Source organism: Ammodytes marinus (genome assembly GCF_949987685.1).
Source record: "Ammodytes marinus genome assembly, chromosome: 13".
NCBI lineage: Eukaryota > Metazoa > Chordata > Actinopteri > Uranoscopiformes > Ammodytidae > Ammodytes > Ammodytes marinus.
Window position 1 is genome coordinate 25,523,498 of NC_137217.1, and position 20,047 is coordinate 25,543,544.

Genomic DNA, 20,047 nt, shown 5'->3' on the forward strand with positions numbered 1-20,047 from the left:
CCTTTACACATTAGTCCCTGCATAGTAGCCTATTCCTCAAGGACACTCAAGCAGTATTGGAAATGCTCCTTGCTAAAAAAAAATCCCAATGTCACCGTAAAACAACACATAGCGTGTGTGGATCTAGCTTTGCTTTAATAGCCCTGAACATATGAATATAATTACCTTTGCCCTTAAGGTGGAGTCAGCAATCCTGGCTTGTTGTCAGAGTCAGAATCACAATCACACTACCTGTCCGTATAGCTAGGCCTACTGTGTGTGATGAAAATAAATCTGCTGTTTATACACAGCCTAGGCTCTTTGAACTGGTATGTAGCCTAAACAAAGAGGCCCACGGAATCTATAGCAGAATGCCTGTTTACAGAGCTTAGGCTGTGTCTTAACACTGTATTTTTCTCTCAGGTCACACAGTAGGTCCCTATACGTAGGCCTACAAGTAGCGGATCATGAGGAGATATTCACTGTTTTTGACAAGAAGTGATTTTGACAGCAAGTATTCTCTAAAATCTCGGACTCCGCCTTTAATCTGAGATGATATAAAAGATGCCAGAGGACACCGGTTTGCTCCACCATCTGAATACTAATGGATGCATGATGTGATTTAGCGTTATGAGCGTGATAGTGACTGACTGAGGAGCGGGGTTGCATACATTTGCATAGATTGACCTCAGCTGTAGATCACTGGCTTTGGCCTTGTACTCTACAGTAAGGACATTATGTTTCCCCAAGAGGTCAAGGGTCATTGTCAGCTATAAATCAGCCCCCCCCCCCCCCCCCCAAGAGCAAGATCAGTCAAGGACTATGGCACACGCATACTGTAGGCCTATTGAAGATGCTTAAAGATAGTCGTTGACTGTGTGTAGCCGTGGGAGTGGCTTTGAAAACCTCGTATTACAAGGTCAAAATTGTAACTCAGCTCACAAATGAATTTCCAAGCACACATCCCACATTTAGTAACGCATGAGTCCACGAACCACAAAAGCTGTTTTGTGTTCAAGCAACATTACAGCTTTATCAAACCATTAATGTTTTTTCCCGAAGTTGCCCTGGAGCAGCATACAGCCATCCCAAAGAATGTAAGTAGAGCAGGAATGATGGAAAGAGCATTGAGTTCATGTTGGAATTACGACTGTAAGACCATAAATGAAGAAAGACATGGGTAAATTAATTATAGTTTATAACTCAAATAGCAGCCTTCTGAACTCTAGGACAGGAGATTGGCCAGTGAAAGGCAGACTAAAGACATTTATTGTTTGGGGGCAGAACTGCCGAACAAACATGCGTCAGATAATGTCTAGTCTTTCAGAAGGATTCAAGGTGCAGCATCAATTAGATATGGTCAGTGTTGATAACAGTCTGCGGCACAACACACAACAGTAAACGCAATCAGATTTCAGACTGCAAAGTGACTGTTTCATTAGTCATTTCTGTCTCTCTCTGTGTCTATCACTCTGGAGTGGAACATATTGTATGGTTTACAGCCTCCCAGCGCTGTTGGGTTGCCTAGTTTCACTATTATCAGGGACAACATAGCCCTTTCAGGGGACACACCTAATTCCCCTTTATACTGTGGTCAATGCTAACTACTGGGGTGTGTACAGAAACCCAGGCCACAAATTCAGGTTATAAATGAACAGTAATTAAAATACTTTTTGTTTCATATTAGAATAACTGATCAAGAAATAATGAAATACAAAACACTTCAGTATTATGCCATATAAAACTTTATGAAGAGAAAGCAAAATGTTTCTCTAATACTTAGTACAAAATTTCCAACTTATTTTAATATTTTAAAAGAGTTTCTTAAATGCTACATTAGGCTTACTGGTACACTCTGATAGAACAGAGCCATCGTTTAAACACTTGTGCTTCCTACTATTGAAAGTAAAAATGCCTGCCCTGCAGTAAAAAAAAAGAAAAAAATCCATTACATTCAGCTGTGAGTAGTTTATCCATTTCCTCTGTGCATTGTCTTGCTGTGAAATAGTTTACATCAATAATTCCAAGTTTTTTTTTGTAGAGTCTGTGGCATCTTCAGAGTAAGATGCCAAACCCTGAACCCCAGCATTTTGAGTTTAGCCAGACAAGTTTATTGCATATCTTATCCAATCAAGACGTAACATGCCCCAAAACACACATACAAATACAAACTGATATTTAGAATGGGATTGGGCGTCACCAGCTTCTTCTTTTCACCTGTCAGTGAGGAGTTTTGTTTTAGAGTCATGCTGTTCCCCCTTTTGTGATTGTGTATAGTTACTGTGAACCTGACCCAAAGTACAAATTAATATACACCACAACATTGTCTGTCTAGGCAGGCTAGGTTAAGGTTAGCCATTCTGCTGACACACAGAAACAAGGCGAGGAGAGCTGAGCCTGGTGGTTATATTCAGGGCAATGGTTGGTTGCAGCATTCCTCAGGATTCAGCACACATTATATCTGAAATGAATTATGAATATCTTTATGTCAGCAGGACATAATTCGTGCCTAAGCTATTTTGTAAGTTGACCATGTAAGTCATTGTGATGGCACTACAGATACTGTCACTTTTATCTCATCAGTTTATTATGTTATTGTGTCTGTTTGCAGGCCTGTTGTCATGGTGTTTCTTAAGATAACGGTTTAATAATAAATGAATGTCAAAGGTCTCGTATTTCACTGTGAACAACTATTTGAGAGTTGCTCCCTCTTAAATGTCTATTGGGTTACTGCTCTGCTATTGCATATAACTTTGCAACAAAATGTTATAAAATTCCAATCAGAAGTTAACACGTTGATTTGTGAATTAACCTCCATACAAAAGTGGTGACCCTGGTACAGTCTATTTTGGAGTACATATCCTACATCTGCCCCCCTTAGCTCTGGTGTGGTAAGGATAATGATGCCAAGGGCTTTTTTATGCACAAACCCAGATTACTACGACGTGATTCCAAACATCATCAAACCCTTGGAGAATAGAAAATAATAGGAGGCATGGTGCTGTGGTTAGCGGATAAGAGGGAAATTACTCAGGAGGACTGAGTTAAACACATGCCTGGCCTATCGCATTTTTCCAAGGACTACTAAAATACAAATAGAATATGAGCTTACAGGCCACATGAACCAGAAGTCCTATGGGTCAAGGCCTCTTTGCACCCTACATCGCTGAAGCCAGAAATTCAGATTTCATCAAAAGCAAATTGTACTGAAATAAATCCTCATCCTGAAAAGAAAGCGAGATTTGCATGTTGAAAACATTGTATTCATCCAAGATCGGGCGGGAAAAACTATTTTATTGAACCCTAGTGATTTGCTTTTGGAAGGCTTTCTTTCATATTCCTGCAATTAAAGAAAGGGTGCAGCCTCAGTGATACAGTATATGCAATTACACAAGTTCAGATCATTAAAGCACTATCACCTCACCCTGACCCCATTGTCGGTTCATACGTCCGCTTTATAGATTCTGTTTTCTGCCTTTATCTGCACGGAGTTAGTCATTGTGTCTTCTCCCACACAAACCACGTGATGTGGAGAAAAAACAAGTATTCAGCATTCAAAACTACAGAAACAAGAGGCTGGCTGCAATTTTTACTTTTTGACACTGGATTTTAAAACAAGGCACTTGACAAGATGTGTGGCTTGCGACTTTAAAAGAAAAAGTTTGTCTTTGTTGCATTTGGAAAATGTGACTCTAATAGTGAAACCCTGCAGATTGGACAGAATCACATGACACAAGCCACAAAGGTAATATGTCACAGTAGGCTAAATACACTCCAAATGAACCTTAAATCTTGAATCTTGAATCTAAATACAGTACAGTTTTTCTGCTTACTGATTTTTTCAGTCTCCTGCAGAAGCTGTCTCCATGCTGCTGATGTGTTCCCTGGCTGTACTGTGTCAGCATGGCTTTTCATTAGAGTCCATGCAGCCTCAGGATCCAGTGCTGTCATCTCCTGGATTTGTGACGAGGACCCAGCACGGTTCAGGGGTGAGACTTGTACAAAACAAATGGTGATATGACGTCGCCTGGAATAAGCTCTTTAAACGATGACCAGCTCTGACTGCATGTCTGTCAGCTAAGTCACAGGCAAAGTACAGCATGTTGGAGGTTTTTTGACCTGGCCCCTGTTGAACCGTTTGGTGGATATTTAAGGATTTGCAGGGCCAACGGTCACTTATGACATTCGGCTGGAGCATCTGTATAATGACATAACTGTTTATGTCTGTCTGTAGGCTCTTTCCTACAGCCATTTCAAATATCACTGCTCTAACTAATACAAGATCACATCATGCTTATTACTAAGTGTACCGACGCTCCTTTAGACCACTGGCATCCTCAGGGAGTCATTTCCATCATCTTGGATTAAGGCAAAGTCATATCTCCCTAATTATGTGGTCACAGCACGCTAAGGGTCAGACAGTGATCCACATAATGTCAGCCTGGCGCAATTTGTTGGCTGCTCAGAACCGACACGGCCAGTTTGACGTAGATGTTTTTTTCAGCAGCTTACTGTAGCTGACAGCGTGCCACCTTCGCCAATTATTATTAAATGACCAATGATTATCATTATGTAGAGCGTGGAGAAATGTCACACAGCAGGAGGCCTTGACTTTGAATATGTGTGTGTGCAGAGAAGCAGTGCAGCGATATCTCTCGACTGCAAGATTAACACCAAGTGAAAATGAAATGTAGAAGAAAAAATCTTGATAAATTGACTTGATAAATAATGTGGTGTTTTTTCTGCAGCGTGTCATATGAGCTGTAAAGAGATCTCAGCTAATTTTACACATCAAATTGTGTCTTGGAGGCTCCAGATGAACCAGTGAAAAATGTCCTCAAGTGATGTCACAATTGACATACTCTTTCATTCACCATAAAATGTGGGCTGGGTGGGTTGTCTTGCTCTCTTCCTTGTCTGCAATCTTTGTCCTTTATTGACTTTTCCTGTGTTCTTGGCAGCAAACAGCAAGATCCACCTCAATGATGGAGAAATGCATTGTGAAATTAGAAGAGAGTTGATGAGAATTTAGGAAATTGGGTTAAAGAAACAGGAAGTTACTTAATCACCCAAATGAAAGTGGTTGATTTGATGTGACAGTATTCTGTTCTTTGTTAAGCTGCCTCTCCACTGCAGCATTTTCACTAATTAGATTGCATAGCATGCTTCCTTCCCTCCACCCCTCTCCTACCTCTGTTTATGTCCCTATTCTGCTCTTGTCCCCAACCAGTGACACCCACCTCCTGAATGCACAATATACTTCTGTAGAATTTTGTATCTAAAAAAAAAGAAAAAGAAAAAAATGACTCATTCAACTGTGTTTTAATGCTGCTGCACCACCTCCCAAAGTCAACTATGTTATTGTTTGCCATTGTTAAAATGTGCACATACCACTCTGTGCCTGAGGGTGGTGCCATCATTCTAGCAATATAAAGAATGACACAGAATGCATGTCAGACTCTGTTCACATACAGTATATCCACCAAGGAAACATGACAGTTAGGTTAAAAAGAGGAATAAGAAAGAAAGAAAACTGGGAAAATTATCAGTATGATGTTGTAATAATCACAACATTTTTAATTAGCCATTTGGTATAGAACAATGGACATTAGGAAATGTTTCAGCAACATTCTGTTGCCAAGAACTTTGTCTGAACTGTCTACAGGGTCCAGAGACAGAAGCAAAACACTTGATCGTGTGAAACAGCCTTCAATGTCTGTCGTGGTGGTTTAAAGTTATGACTTCAATTCCTTAATAGAGGACAGACTTAAATTTCTGAGCAAAGATGCACTTCATATCTGAATGGTGTAAATCAAATTCAAATGGGAGCCATGTGGCCGTACCTAAATGAGAAACATTGCATGTTGTTTTCCTCAGCCATCCTGTTTTAATAAAGAGTATTTGGGTTCACCAGAGCCAGACTCTTTGCTCTGTGCTGTCACGTCGAGGCTTCCAAGGTGTTCTTCTCTTTGTGTTCCAGTGCAGACCTTTCGGCTTCCCGAGCGCTCCATAACTCTTACCTCATTACCATGAAAGGTGCGCTCACTCAGCGATATTGCCCAGGTCACATCTGGCACCACCCAGAATAAGAAAGGCAGGCAGCCCACTTTGAACTTCAAAGCAGGCAGTTGAGATTTGCTTGAAGGTATATACACACACTGTACATGCTGTGTACACACATGACATTGCAGTCAGCATATAGATTGAGCACTCGAGAGGTGAGGCATCTCACATGTCACTAGATATGAATATTTTAACTGCCAGCTAAATTTAGATCATACCAGAAAACTGATCATCTTAGAGCACATGAATTATTTGGGTCAGTATGGTTTATGCCACAATTTGTTAGACTGAGTTTTTTTTTCACCTAACCTGCAGAGGGCCCTTAAATCCAAAGTGATGTTTGCAAGTGGACATCTGCTAGAGTTATGACTTCATCCACAAGGTCGAGGATGAGAGGGAGACCGTGAATGGCTTACCTCAGGCTGAACCGTTCAAGGGCAGTCATGATATGAGGTGTATCAGTGCTTCAACAGGCTGAGAGAGAGAGAGAGAGAGAGAGAGAGAAAATATGAGCAGCATACGACAAAAAAAGAGAAAAGAGCATCAATTATCTCTTTCTTATCCAAACACATGCACACGTTGGGCATTATCTGCCCCTCTATTTCGTACTTCACGGATCCACACTCCGCCCACAAGCACGCACATTACGCCACTCACAAAGCACTTTGGCATTGAGCAATGTTCTGACTCAACCGTTGTTTTATCTCACAAAATTTGCAAGCGTGAACACAACCCATCCTCTCAGCTAGGTGCAGCCAGCCAGGAGGAGATGTTCCAGCATGTATGCCTGACATGGCGGCTCTGTTATTCACCACCACCACCACCACACTTTTCATATATAATTTACCACCGCATGACATTCCTCTTTCGTGTATTATTAAACGGAATCACCCAGTCATTTGGGCTCGGCACTGTGTTTTCACCGTGCAATTTACGTCCACGCAGCTCTGACGGTTTTGTGAATAGTAAAAATGAATGAATGCACTGATAGTCAGATGTTGTGATGTAGGAGGTCTCCGTTAAGAAACACAACAGAGTTCATTTGGAATAAGTGCATAGAGCATTTGTATTTTATTTGGTGAGATTGCTGTATTAGTACGTCATTTACCTTATTGGTCAATGCCAGAAACTATACCTTAAATTGTATTGCAGAGCTAGAACTAAGGTATCATCTTCAATATTTGTTCTTCATTTTACATTCCATAACATACAATCTGTTTTCAGTGGGCCCACTTTGTTCACATACCCTTTGTTTACATACCAGTGTACAAAGCCTATAGGCTGTGTATTAACACCAGATTTGTTCTCAGTGCACACACAGTTGTGGATATAGGTAGCGGTGATTGTGAGGAAATATTCAATACATTCACAACAAGCATTCTCCAGAATTGCTGACTCCACCTTTTAAGTAAACCGTCATTTACTTTGGCTTTTCTAAATGTGTCACTGTGCTCCATCATCCTCTTTAATCTGCCCAGCAGTTCTCATTCTAAAGTCAAACAACCGCTGCCACTGTGTCAGCTCAGAGTGACGAGTCAAATCCAGGGTTCACTGCCGCTGACTGAGCCTCAGACTGAAACCACATGAGGGACGCACAGTGACCATGGAGTCTATATGGGGAGCGGCCCGATGCAGAGAGAGAGAACCACAGAATTCCTTCTTCAACCCATTTGTAGCTCAGCAATGACAAGAATACAGGTCCTCATAAAATATGCAGGGGCACTGTTTCTGGGTGACGGCACGTTTATACCAAAGGGAGCTATGGGACCTTTCAGGGCATGTCTAAATCTGGTTTATAGACTTACTGTTACAATGTGAAGACATGTTTTATGAGTGAGAGAGAATGTAAATGTGTAACTCTGCCTGTGAGCATACAGTATATAGTGAGCAGACAGAGGCAGGAAAAGCTTGCCAGCTCAGCTCAGCACAGGACAGGAGAGGCCGTATCCTTCCTGGCTCTCCCTGTATATCTCGGTCGGCCATGAATGTTTGCCTGACTTATGCTTCCTGAGCAGGAATTCTGTGGAAGTAATTCTAAAGGGGAAAGTGTGAGGCGACAGCACTTTCCCATCAGCTAATCTTGAATCACTTAAGGAGGTTCCGAAAACAAGAAGTGGTAGAAATATTCGGATGTTTTTATTGAGTGAAAAAATATCAAAATCACAAAGGAAAAATAAGATTGCAGTATTAACAGCAATATACCAGCCAAAAGTACTTAAAAGTGAAAGTACTCATTATGTAGATTGACTTACTGGGAATGCTAGATTAGTGTATATATGATAATGATTTTGTTTGTAATTAATGCATATGTACAACATTTTCATTATGATTACAAGTGTGTTAACTATATAACGACAGATAGTATTTGTTTAACTTAAACACATTTCATTTAGTATTTTTAAAAATGGTGACACTGTTTCTAAATTACCTAAACAATATGTGAGATTTCTGTATTGGAACCTCTTGTTACATATCTGCTGATATAAGTGCAGTATATTATACACAAACACAAACACACATTTGGATTTGGGTGTTCACACCGGTTCACACTCTTTGAGGTTGTTGAGTGTTTAGCTTGAAGTGTGTTCATGTGTGTGTGTGTGTGTGTGTGTGTGTGTGTGTGTGTGTGTGTGTGTGTGTGCATAAGTGTTGGCACATATACTTCATGCTTGTCTGAAAGCACATGTTTGCAGGTGTGTGTGTGTGTGTGCTGTGTGTGTTTTTCCATGTTCCAGCATGTGTGTTTGCCCCCGTGGCCCTGGAGCGATACAGGGAATGTCAAGAGGCTTTGGAGGCAGTGTGGGCGTAGGGAGCGTGACTCAGCGTGGACAGTGATGAAACAGGACAGCTTTGAAGCAGCAGGGCACGAGGCAGCATCAGACACAGGCTGGATTTGAATATTGCATTAGAGCACTGGAGTTGTCTCCCCATGCCCCCCAAGGCTTTGTGGGGCTCTAGTCCAGCCCTTGACCCTCATTCTGGGGGGAAGGCACCAAAGAGCTTCAACCTCAATTGACCTCTTAACTCTGGAGCTAGCAGAGTTGGACAAGACTCTTACTCAGTGTGTTTTACAAAGATTTTTCCCTTGGTTGAGTGCGACCCACAGTTTGCTGACTGGTGTTTGTCTGTCTGTGTAAACGTGATGACATGTTAGGCAGGTGCTACTGTGAGGAGAGGGAAACTGAGCTGCCGTTTCATACAGCCTGTTTAAGTGGCGGCTGACCACAGAGTTGAATTCTGGACCAAACCCAAAACCGCAAAGCTCAGAGTGTGTAGCGAGTGCACAAGGGTGGGAGCATGCAGGCATGGGCTGGGCTGGGCTGGGCTGAGCTCTGCTGGATTGCAGGGTAGGGATAAGGATCTGCCTATCAAAATCGGGAGGATTTCTGGATGGAGTAAACCATTAATACAGTATATTCAGACCCAGAAATGAGTAAATGTGGAGGGGATCATTATTGAAAGCTAGTTTATGCATAATCAAACATGTATCATAGGCCTACCTTTTCTCACAGCATGGCTCCACATCTGGCACCTCAGCTCAACATTATTATAAACACATTACCTTAGAAAAAGGCCACAGAGCACAAATTACAGTAACCACAACAGACACGGTAAAGTGCAGCACTCGCAAACGGGAAAGCTTTTTAAAACAACATTGTGCCGAGTGTTTCGTTTGAGTCACAGCTACTAACAATGCCCAGTGGAAAGCCAGACACGTCTGCAACCAGGGGAACAATACAATAGACAAACACTGCTCTGTAATCAGCCCGGCCCACTGATGGATTCCGTATAAAGATGTCATCTACTACACAAGTCTGTGGGGAAAAACAATAATATTCACAGGAAGTTAGGCCAGTGCAAAATACAGGAAATGTTAGTCTTAAGCTAGGAGAAACAGGCCTGGGTCCAGACTAATGTAGCTGAGTAAATCTGGACAGGAAAAGTAAATGATTAACACTCTGTCACCTGTTAACAGCCACAGTCAAGGTGCTTTTCTGTACAGTATTTAATCCCAAACCACATGTTTTCCAGAAAGGAGAAAAGGGTTCTCTGAAAAGATTGACCAAACACCAGTTAGTCAAAGTTAAGAATTGGCCTTTGAAAGAGGTCATCCAGATGCATTTAATATCAGCTGCAGGGACACAGGAACCCCTTCTCTTGCCTTGAACACATCGTCTGCGTCTCGTACAAGAAGTTAGACTCACAGGGCCTGCTCTGAATGAGCCATTGTCTTGAGTCTGTGGTCCACAGCAGCAACAACAACAAAGGGAAGATGACAGAAAACAACTAGCAAATTGTGCCGGGGTTTTTTGGAAGAGGAGAAAAAAGTGAGCGATTGTTGAGTTTCTCCACGTCAGCGATCATAAGGAAGAGGAGGGGAAGAGGGGGCAGAGAAAACAAAGAAACTTGTCATGGTGCTCGTTTTGGGTATAGCACTTGAACCACAGTCTCTTATATTGTAGAGAGACTATGTGATGTGGTGTGTGCATGTGTGTGCTCTTGTTCTTGGGTGGGTGGAATGGGGATGGCGTGTGTGTTAACGTCACTATTATGTCTGCACAGCATGCTTTTACACATACAAATGTGTAAACAAAAACAACAAATACACATTTTCATAGCCCTGTGTTGGCCTTAAGTAACAGAGACAAAAAAAACAGAAAATGTACGTGGAGCTATTATCCTTAAAAGTCTAAGCTCAGCTATTCTCTAATTTCACATCACTGCATCCTGCATATCGCAATGCTTTTCATGGCTCATACTGAAGCTTTCTACCCTATTATTTATTTACAGGGTGATTTTAATGTCAGGCCCCTTGGCTAACAGCAACACACTGTAGTGTACATGCGTGCACAATAAAGTGCCAGCTTAACATGCTATTTTCAGTGCTTAAATAAAACATTCATAGAACATTCAAATGATCTACAAAAACATTCATGGGAATGATCTTCACATTAAAATGACCAAGTAAGTTGTCTTGTGCTGCTATTGCACTCATCAGTAATCAGAATTATTGCAGTGAAAGTAAATAAAGATAACCGATGAAATATATATTATTAAATACATATTCAAGGAGTTCACTTTTCAACGTAACCCAAGTTCCCAGTTACAAAATGCAGGTTCTGAATAACTGCTAAAGTATTGATGAGTAAAACTGGGAAACTCCCTTAAATCTTTCAACGTGGACTAATTCAGTAAACCTGACTGGAATGACATCTGTATTCCATGACTACCAAGTTTTCCAATGAGCCTTTGAGTGGATATTTGAAGACACTTGTTGTTCTCAGGTCACTGCCTGTGTAACTCAGTCACTCAGTGTATGTAATAAGAGCCCAAGTCTATCACGGCCACCATCAGACGCTAAAGTATTGATGAGCCCCATCTCTATGTGAAAAAACAGGAGAGTCTGTGAAAGACCACTTTTTCCAATCTGTGATATTGACCTAAAAGTGATCCGCAATGGGCTTTTCTGGTAAACACACTTTATATTTACTGTTTTATTATCGGGTCAACTAGATTGTTCTGACGTAGTTCAACCTACCATGGACACATTTGACACACTCGGCAGATTGTATTGTAATTGAGTACAGACAATTGATACAATTTCCTAAAAGCTACATATGCTTAAGCCTTGGTACCAAAGCGTTACTAGTTTTCTTTCACCTGACTTATTGTACCCATGCTGATCTCATAAGGCTTATGAAGTTGTATGAATAGTAGGTACAATTATATTTTTCACATAATATTTTGCCCTCTACCAATTTAGAATATGACCAAATTTGTCTCCACATCTGTAGTCGTTTGCAGTTGCAGTGTTAGGCAGGTCACCATTAATTGCCTGAATGATCAACAGTCTGGCTGTCAGATGGATTTGAAATATTTGGTTCTTTTTGTCTCCATCTTCCAGCCATCTGCAGCTCCTTATTTTTCTTATTGCTCTCGAAACTCTCTCTTATTTTGCCAACTTTCGAGAGCAGCCCTGCTGTATTTATATTCAACGTGACCTTACACAATGAGCGTAGAAGTAGTATGTGTTGGCTGTGCAGATAAAAAACTTGTTGTTGTATGAGTTAAAAGAGAGAAAAGAAACAGAGTTCAAGCTTTAGAGACATTTCAAATGTTGAGAGGGCCGCAAGCTATGCAAAAGTAATGCCTGATTTGACAACCATGAACGCATCAATCTCTACGGTATGAAGATAAATACATAATCAATGAAAGGGAGTCGACTATGCATAGCAGTTCCCTGAAATCCATCTCAAACTAGAGTGTACAGTGTCATTTGAGTTGGCCTAGCTGTCACACTGTCTGAAAAATATGTATAGAAAAAGAAAGTAAGAGAAACAGCAAAACAGGACTTCCTTCAGACTCAATCAAAATAGTTATGAGTCTTCATAACAGATTTAAATGATCCCTGACAGTTGCCCACAGGGGGCTGTAAGGTAGAGGCACTTCATAATTTAGCCTTATCAATCCTGGTAGCACAAACCTTCAAACACTGACTCGCTTACCCAAGAACATGGTTGGATGCATGGCATGCATTAACTCATTCATATACTAACGTATGTATACACAGACTCATTCAACATATAAACCCTTATTTACACATATGTCAAGCAAAACTCCAGGGAAGCAGGAAGGGGTGGGCCAACATAAACACTTGCTTTTCCTTTCGAATCTTATCTCCTTCCATTCCTCTCCCTCTTCTTCTCTCTGGATCTTTTACCAATCATGCTGACACAGCTGCAAGTCAGTCAGCTTGGACTCCCCACTCTGACGATCCTCATCTGTATGTGGGTGTATGTTTGTCCAAGTGATAGAAGCCGGAGAGGTTTTTCAGAGGGAGATACATTCCTATCGATAGTGAAAGGTAACCATTCTGCCTTTCGCTATGACTACTTTCCAAAGTCAATAATGAAATGTGTAATCGGCAACTGTGAGGTAAATTTCCATGACGTTTCCCAATAATAAAGACCTTAAAAAAAGCTTTGTAAATCTTGTTAATTAGGGCAATGTTTCCATCTTGTTCATAGGCATTGTTTTGGACTCAGGTTATTGTCCATCTAACCAAACATCAGTTTCAGAGAATCAAAAGAAAACATGACCCCTTTGACAAAAAGTTCGGAAGGAAGTGAAGCGATAACAGAACTGCATTATTTTCCACATTCATGAATCATTTAGACTTCCACAGAAATGTCCTCTCTTGCGCTTATCTTCTCAGAATTCTGATCATTGCGAAGAAGTCATAGCCTCCAGTAAGTCTGTCTCACATCTGTGTCCGTATCTTTCAAATTCCGATTGTGAATTCTTGGACTTTTTTTTCCGGTCAGATCAATGTTCTCTGGTTTAGTCACTGAAAAACCTGAGGTACATTTCCACTCGCCGTGTCGACAAGTGGGAGGATTAACGTGTCAAGTGGGTAAATAAAGCCTGATACCTGATAGAAGCTGAGGACTTTGTGTGTGTGGTTGTGTGTGTGATTGTGTGTGTGTGTGTGTGTGTGTGTGTGTGTGTGTGTGTGTGTGTGTGTGTGTGTGTGTGTGTGTGTGTGTGTGTGTGTGTGTGTCTGTGTCTGTGTCTGTGTCTGTGTCTGTGTCTGTGTGTGTTCTGGCTTGTGTCACTCACTGAATTGGGGCTGTCTCTCTTCCTGGGAGCAATGAGACAAAACCAGAGAGGGGCCTCCATCTCCTGTTTATAGCATCTTCGTTGTTAATGCTTTGTCCCTGGAGACAACACAGAGGTCTGCAGCTGATAAAAACAGCAGTAGAAGGGTTAAGAATAACAGCAGGACAAACAGATTTGAAGTTAGGATGGTGTGTTTTCGCCATAATCTCTCATCACTGATATCAGAACAGTAATCTTGTAGCATTATCTGTAAACGGGGTGCTTCTTGACCACTAGAACACTTTTACAGCCTTAAGTGATATGCGCTTGATAACCTTTTTTTTTACACCTCAGGGCACACCAAACCAAAAAAAGATTGATAGGATTAGGCACAACAGAAAACTAGATGAACATTACCTGCTGTTTGTAAAGTATAGCAAAAAAATATGCAATTAATTACACCTTTATACAATGACCATTGTGTGTAGTTTTAGCAGTTACGTAACAAGAGAAAAGTGGGTCCTCTGTGGCCCATAATGCAACACGGGTCAATTAGAGCTAATACCCCACACAAAATGACAGAACACACTGACCAAAGCCAACTTGTGACCTTTGAAAACAACCTGTGAGTGGGAGGTCTGAGGCAAAAGGCAGAGATGGAGGTCAAGCTCCATTTGACATTTGACCAAGGCCTCACCCAAACTGTTTGGCCCCAAGAGCTCTGGAGGAAATTGTATAGATGAGCACTCAGCAGGGTATCGGCATAAAGATGAACATTGTTATACATATCAACTGGCAGTATTAAGAATTTGACCTTTCTGCATAGCTAAATATTTTACACACACTCAATTCCAGCACATGGTTTTCAAGTTTTACAAACTGGCATTACACTTGATGTACCTTTACAGAGAAGGGTATGTAGCTAGACCTGTAGACCTGTAATTCAAGCAAGCTGATTGTCAGGAGGCAGATTTGGCAACTATATAACAAGATTACCAACCTGGAATTACTGCACTAGGTAATCTACACAATACGCTATACGCCACTGGTCGAGTTCAGTGTTTGGTAGATTTACCACTGGCCTCGAGCATGGTCAACATTCCCTTTATGTCAACAACCGGGCAATGGTCCTTGTAATGGTCACATAAAGGGTGTCAGTGTGTCCGACCCTAGTGTCAAAAGCAGTTGTGTCCAGTTTAATGGAGGCTCCTTGATTTAATGACCATGAGACATTAGGCATGGGAGTACCCTGAGGTTATCCATGTCTGGAGCCAGACTGTGTGTCTGCCAAACTGGCCCTTAATGCTCACACTGTGGGTTGGTCTCTCCATGCACCCCTCAGGGAAGCTTGGACTGCTCCACCATTGCTGATTAGGGGGGGGGGTACTAAAGCTTCCTGCAAGAGCTCTAGCAGATCAAAGGGCTGAGGACGGTGGGCAACTCAATCCAAAGACCCAGGCTAATCAAAGTTAAATTCAGGATAAGCCTCCTAGTTTTACCACGGGCCAATAGCTGTAGACAATCTGATTTTGATTAAGGCTGATGGCACTGGGAAAATCTATTTTCTTTGAAACTCTAAGGGGTTAAAAGCTAAGACCACCCCTTGTGACTGACAGCCATGAAACATGGCAGCTCACAGACTGCCAACATCAGGCTGACATTTTCCAAAGAACAGAATCAAAGATCTGCAAACGTGACGAGCTCTTGCAAGGTTGATCACACAACTGGCAAATGCTCCATTGGGACGCATTAAGAAAAACCCTCCACTCTGTATCCACATGTTTGAGCTGAACAAGTAAAAAATGAAACATTTGACGTCATTTAAATAGACTATAAATTTGTTCCCATGGGCTACAAAATAAATAGACAGATAGACAATCTCAATAGAATTGACATCATAAACAGCTATAAATTCAGATGGTGCGTTTGATGAATGGCAATGTCATTTAAAATCAAGCCATACCAAAGAGAAGAGTAGGCCAATTAAAGAGATTGGATATCTGTACTCTTGGCTTTGATCCATGAATTGGTGGTTTCATGGACAGTTGGACACTGGTTGAAATGTAACTCAAATCTTGGCACAGATGGTGGTTTCTTACTGTCCTCGTCAAAAAGGCTCAAACACTTTGGCACCTTGGTATGAGGCCTTTGGCTTGGAAACAGGCTGCTGAGCTCCAACCCTTGTGAACTCGGAGTACTGTTTGGTGAGATCATGGATGATCCAAACAGTTGCAAGCCCTCTTCAATTAAACATTGAACCGTGTTTAGATATACCACACGTTACGAATTATATCAGAATGCTTTCTTGCTGAATTTAACACCAACTTTTAAGTATGCAGAGGTCTGCTCTAAATTATCTGTTTAAATTAACTTCATGAAAGATCTGGTCGTGTGAACCTAATCAGGAACAAACAAGAGACGAGCAAACTGCGCCTCGTCCCCACGCCTCAGGTCCTACAAGATGTGTCCACTTGAGTCTCATGTTTTGGGACAAAATATGTGTTGACAAGAAGTGGTTTATTCACATCCGACCACCCCGCTGTTCAAAAAGCCTGGGCCGCTCAATTAGGTTAATGTCAACCCATGCATGTCGCTACAGGCTGGGACCCCTTCATAGCAAAAGGTCTGTGTCTCCTGTTGAGGGACAAGCACAAAGGAAGGCTGAACTTCATTCCCTGAGGGGACAATAGGGCCCGTCACAGGGCCACTTAACCTGATCAACACCTCCACTGCAGGACAGATGATGAGACTTCTGTCTTCCTGCAGGGGAAGCGGGTAAAGCAGTGGGAACTATTGGACCACAGGAAGACAGATAACATCCTCTTTCAGTCGACTTCATCTCAAGGGGTGAATTACAACGGGAAATCTGTTGGAGCTTGACTCTCCTTATGCCTCGTTTCCACTGAGCAGCACAGTTTTGTTCGGCATGGCACCGTTTGGCCAGGCACGGTAACCTAAGATCTGGCTTGCATTTCCACACTGCTGCAGCACAATAAACAAAGAGCTGCACACCAAAACATTTCTGTAAACACAAGACTGTTCACTCTTGCCAAGCCGACTATTCGCGGTGGTTCGTCTCTCACAGTGAAATTATTCTGTCAACCAATCAATAGCTGCATTGAGTACCTCCGACCTTTTCAGAAGGCTTGGCACCCCAAGGAAAGGGTAACAAATAAATATCCGGCTAGGCTCACTTATTTTGGTACCCTTTTTTAACTTTTGACAGTGAAAATGCAAAAAAATGCCTGTCGAGATGCACCGAACCAAACCACTCAGTGGAAACAAGGCTTTAGCTTAAGCTTTGTTTAGCTTGTTCGTTATTTAGGCTCAATCTGCTAACCATCTCTTCCAGATGACCCTAATGCTTGGTGTAGCTCATTAGCTGGCATTCAGGAGCCATACATCACCAGACAACCAGAATACATGTGGAAAACATTTTGATTTCACCTGGTCCTATTTTCTGTAGGGGGTACAGTTGAGGCGGAAGTGGCCTGTTTAGGATGTGGAGCGCTCCCCCTCACGATACTAATTGGTGGTGTAGATGTGAAATAGGCCCAGATTTATAGGTAGGAGCTGCTCTGTCTTGAGGGGAAGTTTGTAAGTTTCGCAGACTGACGCGATTAACCTGGATCGGGATGCACATCTGTTCTGTGTCAGCTGTTTGGCAGATTATTTGGGAGTGCATGGGCAAGCTTTTCTTCTCTGATCAAGATCTTTGAAGTCTGCCTTGCTTCAACCAAGCGCTGACTGTCCCGATTCACTCTCCATTACAGGGCTTAGTATTTTAATGAAAAAAATTGCCAAGTGGGAAAAACACCCTTACATGATTTTGGAGGCTATAGCTTGAAAAAGTGTTAAATACTGTATGACTTGCAATGTAATGTGGAAAACAGTGCTTTTACAAGTTCCACTAACAACGGGAACATTAGATAATATGGGAAATCACTTCATGATATTTTAGATGCATTAACATAAACTAATTTACAGTTGGGTTTAAAAGATGATACCTTTATCTAACACATACTGTGTGTGCTTGAAATAGTATGCTGTTTACACTGAATACAATTAATGACTAACCCCATGTATTTTAATTAAGCATACACCTTTTTGACACCTTTTTTCCGCCGTCAAAACCAAGATCTGAGGTTAGAGGGCGTTGCATGCTGTACATATTGTAGATCACTTTAACGCAAAGATGTGATTTTGAGTTGCATAATATATAAAATTGACTTGTGAAATCTGTGTTATCCATTCACATGCATTCAATCAATATTATATGGTTCATGTGTTCATTAAAAAGTATTTTTTTCTGATTTCCCCCAAGAGACAATAAAGTTATATGTGAAAGTTTAACCACAGCTGATGTTGTTTGTTTGGCTCAAACTACAAAATATTGTACAGCCAACTCTTTGAACATCTGATCTGCTAATACTGATCAAATGTTTGATTTTGGTTGGTTTAGCACTTATAATATCTTCACTTTAGTAAGACAACATGGAAAGGGCTCTTGCACCAAAATCGCTAAGTCCTCATTTTTGTCTTGTTCCAACAAATAGCCCAACTTTTATAATGTTCAATATTATTGCAGGTGGCAGAGAACAGCCATAGTAGACATGACAACCTCTCCAGTCATCCAGCTGAGATACACTGACCCACATACAGACACTAATCCTCTACTTTCCAGTGTTTGTTTTCATGGAAAGCCTGAATGTGTTGGTTGTGGGTTGTTTGTGTGGAGACCTATTGGCTGACTGACCTCTTAGTCTGACTGCAGCGTGCTTTTGATAATGCCAGCTCCTCCTTTGGCCAGGCCCTTCCACGTCTGGTATTGTTTCACCACAGGAAAGATGTTCTGCCAAAGGCTATGGATCCCTGGGCCAAGTTAAAATACCCAGACAATGCATATCCCTTTGTGTGAGATAGCTGCTTTTCTTTGTACTCAATCAAAACAACACAGCACTTCACACCTAGCCTGGTGCTACCAGACCATCGTACTTAGGGGCACTTTACACGGTGAAAAGTGACAGTTTTCCCATTTTTGGTTTTAAAAAAACCCCGTTCAGACACAATTTATCTGACATCTTCACTCGTACGGTAACACTTTACAATAAGGTACACAAAAAAAGAGTAGTTACCCTTTTGAAAAGGTTAGTTACCCTTTTGAAAAGGTTAGTTACCCTTTTCAAAAAGGTTAGTTACCCTTTTCGAAAAGAGTAGTTACCCTTTTTGAAAAGAGTAGTTACCCTTTTTGAAAAGAGTAGTTACCCTTTTGAAAAGGTTAGTTACCCTTTTGAAAAGGTTAGTTACCCTTTTCAAAAAGGTTAGTTACCCTTTTCAAAAAGAGTAGTTACCCTTTTTGAAAAGAGTAGTTACCCTTTTTGAAAAGAGTAGTTACCCTTTTGAAAAGGTTAGTTACCCTTTTGAAAAGAGTAGTTACCCTTTTGAAAAGGTTAGTTACCCTTTTGAAAAGAGTAGTTACCCTTTTCAAAAAGAGTAGTTACCCTTTTGAAAAGGTTAGTTACCCTTTTGAAAAGAGTAGTTACCCTTTTCAAAAAGAGTAGTTACCCTTTTTGAAAAGAGTAGTTACCCTTTTGAAAAGAGTAGTTACCCTTTTGAAAAGAGTAGTTACCCTTTTCAAAAAGAGTAGTTACACTTTTGAAAAGGTTAGTTACCCTTTTGAAAAGAGTAGTTACCCTTTTGAAAAGAGTAGTTACCCTTTTCAAAAAGAGTAGTTACCCTTTTGAAAAGGTTAGTTACCCTTTTGAAAAGAGTAGTTACCCTTTTCAAAAAGAGTAGTTACCCTTTTTGAAAAGAGTAGTTACCCTTTTGAAAAGAGTAGTTACCCTTTTCAAAAAGAGTAGTTACACTTTTGAAAAGAGTAGTTACCCTTTTGAAAAAGAGTAGTTACCCTTTTGAAAAGGTTAGTTACCCTTTTGAAAAGGTACGTTTTTGAATTTTCTCCATCCACTTAGAATGGGGCTGTGGAGTCATTTTTGGAAAATAACATTTCAGATCCACATACATATTTTCATATATTTTCATATTTTCGGGGTCCTGGGGCCCATTCCAGAGGAGGTAATTTCAAACTCCTGAAAAAGTTGAACATTTTGAAAGTTATTAGAGGAAAAGCATTCTCAAACTCTCGACTTAGGCAAATTTCACTTTGTTCAAAAGGGTAACTAACCTTTTCAAAAGGGTAACTACTCTTTTTGAAAAGGGTAACTAACCTTTTTGAAAAGGGTAACTAACCTTTTTGAAAAGGGTAACTAACCTTTTTCAAAAGGGTAACTAAACTTTTCAAAAGGGTAACTAACCTTTTCAAAAGGTTAGTTACCCTTTTGAACTAAGTGAAATTTGCCTAAGTCGAGAGTTTGAGAATGCTTTTCCTCTAATAACTTTCAAAATG